Source organism: Poecilia latipinna, unplaced genomic scaffold, assembly GCF_001443285.1.
Source record: "Poecilia latipinna isolate Pla-1442-1.1 unplaced genomic scaffold, P_latipinna-1.0 Scaffold3697, whole genome shotgun sequence".
Classification (NCBI taxonomy): Eukaryota; Metazoa; Chordata; class Actinopteri; order Cyprinodontiformes; family Poeciliidae; genus Poecilia; species Poecilia latipinna.
The window spans coordinates 51,670-55,950 of record NW_015116313.1 but is presented as its reverse complement, the minus strand read 5'-3'; the positions used below and the strand labels follow the sequence as shown (position 1 = coordinate 55,950).

Genomic DNA, 4,281 nt, shown 5'->3' with positions numbered 1-4,281 from the left:
TTTATATATCTATATAGATACATCTATATAGATATATCTATATATAGATATACCTGTCCTGATATATATCTACAGATATATATAAATGCAAATTTATATTTTATGTGTTCTTCAAAATTGTGGATGGCATTTGTGACATAGGTTTATTAAAATGTGTTGTTCTAATACAGTCAGTTGATCTGGACATTACAATGTATTTTTATCATGCTCTTCATCAATAACTTCACTTAAAGTTGCTGGGTTTAAAAATAAATGTACTGCATTTGAAAGCAATTTTATTATAGCATTTTACAAATACAGTCTTGATTGACAAAATCCAATGACACAAAAAAGATAATATTAAAATAATAGCTTTTTGAGTAAAAAAAAAAAACTTCCCATTAGTTATATTAAAATCAAGTTGTGCTTATTTTGTTATGTATTGTAATAGACTTTACTTTGTACATCCACATCAACATTAAAAACACTCAAAAAGAAGTGTGTGCAATACCATGTTTAAAGGTTTTAAGACTTTATGTCATATTTACTGAACAAAATCTACAAACAATTCTGTTCTAAATTTCAAGACTTACTACAGGCACAATACCTGACTGATGCAGTGACTCAATCAGCCTCACTTAGTCTTTAACAGAACTTGACAAAAATGTGTCAGTAAACAGCCCAACATAAGCTTACATATATTACAACGATGACATTCATTTCAGTGAATGGCCAAAAACAATATTACACAGAGAACTTTGTAAAATGGTCAAACTGCAGTAAAAAAAGAAAAGAAATTAATACTTTGTAATATAAAAAAGAAAAAGTAACATCATGGAAGGATTTGTTCGCTGTCTGAAGGAAGTGGCACTTGGTGGACAGCAACATGAGAGGATTTACTTGCAGGTTCCCAGGTATCATCCCAGATTTTTCCGCTAGAAAAGAACAACAATAAAATCAGGATGTGGATTTTTTGTGCTGTAAGGTTCACAAATCTCTCTTTCTAAGATGTATACCTGACTTTAAAAGGAGGTAATGTAGCCAAACTATTTTCTCTGGCATTCACCCAAATGCCAGCTAGTAGTTACATCCTGTTTTGTCCTAAATACACAATATTATCTTGACTTATTAAGTGTTAAATGATAAACTGACTGCAGTCATTTTTACCACTACACAAACAATGAAAATCTCTCGTAGTGCTTCAATTTCTTAGAAAAGTCTAAAAATCAAAACAGAATAAAAGTGACAGTTTCAGATTAAATGTCCAGCTTATATGAATTATAAAAGGCACAGTGTTAAATAATAAGTGTTGAATCACTTTTAAAAAGTCCAAACATCAAAATCAGCATTCCTTTGCTGATAAACGGCCTAATTACGATATTTGGAGTTCTATCTCTATATTTCTATGTTTCTGTGCACATGCTGACTTTGTGTGAATTTGTTTCACCCAAAGATGTTGTGACTTAGGTGGTATAAGTACTACTGATTCCTGTTGTAATGCCCGTTTTTGTCCTCATAAAAAAATAAAGACAAATATAAAGACAGAAAAGGAGTCTGGTAGGTCAGTAATTAAAGCCACAAAGTTTATAAGTAAACAACTGCTTATTTTTTGCAGACCACTGCCTCCCTTATCACCCCTCCCCCCATCTACTCATCTCCACACGTGGCAATGTCTCAGTGAGCCTTGGCATGTTTGACTGGGGTGGGCATGTACTGTCACAGGGTGGATTAGTTAAACTTTTAGTCTTACCGCATTAGTTCTACGCCCAGGGATTGATTTTGTGTACTACATTTCCACCAATCTAAATAACAAGAAAAGGAAAAAACAATTTTAAAAACAAAATAAATGAAGTCAAAGCGTGTAGACTTAAAAACTGAAAACTAGTGTGGTGACTGTCATATTTTAAAATCCTTCTAAACTTTACTCTTTACATGGATTTACACATTTTCTCAAATTAGTTTAACATGAATTTTAACCACTTTACAATGGCCACATAAATGGAAACTAAGCCCAAAACAAGTTGTCTTTGCTTATAAACAGTCTATATAGTTTTTCTGTTTCTGTGAGAATTTTGACATTTTAGGGCTGGACGCCTTAAGTCGCGAGTTCAGTTTTCTTCTGGGTTCGATTCTCGGCCCGAGGTCTTTCTGCATGGAGTTTGCATGTTCTCCCTGTGTATGGTGGGTTCTTTCCGGGTTCTCCGGCTTCCTCCCACAGTCCAGAAACAAGACAGCCAGGTTAATTGGTTTCTCTAAATTCTCCCTAGGTGTGAGTGTGTGTGTGTGCATGGTTGTGTGTTCTGTCTGTTTCTGTGTTGCCCTGCGACAGACTGCCAACCTGTCCTGGGTGTACTCCAGCAACACTCCTGACCACACTAGGGACAAGGGTGTAAGAAAATGGATGAATCCACAGAAAACAAAACTTACGCCACCCTGACTTAAGGAGACGGCATGGTCAGCAGGTGACATGAATGCAGATGTGGCTGATCTACGGGCGGGGGTGGGGGACGGAGAGATGATGGAGTGGGAGGAGAGGCAGCTGGAGAGATGCTTCTGGGTCTTTTCTTCTTCTGAAAAGACTGAGAGGATGGGACAACAGGATGAGAAACAGGAACCAAATCAAGCACTATCACAGTCTCTTCCTGGTTCTCTGGTATCATCATTGGATGCTCCTCAGTAAGCATCCCAGGCTGCTCCTGACCTATGGTCTCTGTCTGTTCAAAGATCAGGTTCTCAGCTCTTTACTTCTCTTCATCTGGCTTGCGACAGCAATAAATAACATAGACAGGAGGACAGAAATGTGCCTGTACTGATGCAAGTTCATTTTTAATTCAAGTAAATGACCTATAGCTGCAATCAGTGTATTCAGACAAAGTTCATAAACAAAATTTAAAGATCATCACAGCCTAGGAGCACTGATGTTTTTAGCAACCCTCCAATTTTACAAAGTGGCATCAACAAGCATTACTATAAACACTATTATGTGACTCTATCATGGCTAATTAAACGTATTAAGCACAGGTACAATGTACAGGTACAATTAGCCTCCGAGAGGCTAATTCAGCTAGCTTCCACTGTATATTTTCCGGCAAAAAAAACGTTAACGTGTCTTCAACCATTCGCCTCACAATCCTACTGCCATTAAGTCCTAAAACTACCATCAGTAACTTTATAATGTGACACTCTCGAGTTATTTTTGGTTTTAGAGTACAAAAACATTTTGACAGATGAAGGTTTCTACTCACCGGAGTGTAAGTGTCGCATATGATGACGTCAGCTTATTCTTCTTCTTGGGTTTTTGTGGGATCCTTATTTTTATTTCAGTCAAACATATTAAAAGGTTTACAGAACAGTTTGCATGCAATCACAAAAGAAAATACATCTTAATTTTTCTTAAATTTATTTGGTGTAAATCATTGATATCATACTCAAAGGTAGTTTTTTTTTTTTTTAAGGCTTTTAAATCAAGCTAACAACAAGCACAATAAAACCCCTCCGGTTTTATATTTTCCTGAGTTATTTTTAAATACCGAATTAAAGTATTGTGACCGATACGTCTGATGTATTTGTAGTAAATATTCTTAATATCCTGTTCAAACTAGCACATAAATTGTAAATAAAGGTTTTAAAAAAAATAGAATAGAATAGACTCGTCATCTTACTCGTTCCTAGGTCGTCAGTATCGGACGCTTAGGGAGCGGTACAGCATTTATAATTGACGAACCCTTTTCGTCAATTATTGACGCGAAGGGGGTACCCTCTGCGTCAACATGTGATGCTGAGGGTACCTGCCCAAGCGTCAATATGTGACGAGTTGGGAGTGAGAATGTGTTGGTTTTAGAGCTTCTGCTCACTCACTCATCTGTTAAGTGGTAAAAGGTACAAGGAACAAGTTAAATATATAAATATGTTGGTAATTTTTTTCTTAATTCATTAAATGCTAGTAGAGTGGAGGCAAACAGTAGTCTGTAGCTAAGCTAATTATGCTAAATGGTTGATAATCTCACAGTCTACCCACTTCTCTTGGAGAAAAACTGGGTTATAAATTAACACTCTTGTTTTTTTTCTCTTTTTCTCTCTCTCCCCCTCTCTATTTTGTTTCTGAAAACCTGACTTTATAACTTTTCTGAGCAGCACAGTAACTGCCACAGTCGCCGCTGTATTCAGCTGCAACTTCAACTAACTGTAGCTGCATATGTCACTCTCAAGCGCTCCAAGTAGGAACGAACCTTCATGCAGATCCAGGGGTGTTCAGGGCAAAAATGGATGTGTGTTTTTGGTCTGGGAGGGGTAACATAACAT

At 36.5% G+C, this 4,281-nt stretch overlaps 1 long non-coding RNA gene across 3 annotated transcripts in view; it reads right to left on the bottom strand.

Annotated features, from left to right (window-relative positions):
• LOC106941487 (uncharacterized) overlaps window positions 1-3,063 on the bottom strand; it is an 11,414-nt gene extending 8,351 nt beyond the window's left edge. The window contains exons 1-3 of one of the 3 annotated variants that reach the window (XR_001423378.1): window positions 2,407-3,063; window positions 1,730-1,781; window positions 587-914 (exon numbers count right to left, since the gene is read on the bottom strand). This is a non-coding gene — a long non-coding RNA (uncharacterized LOC106941487). Of the gene's footprint in view, window positions 1-94; window positions 915-1,729; window positions 1,782-2,406 lie in introns of those variants that run through there. The other 2 variants (XR_001423377.1, XR_001423379.1) reach the window with 2 other exon arrangements.
• Between the last annotated feature and the right edge of the window lie 1,218 nt (window positions 3,064-4,281).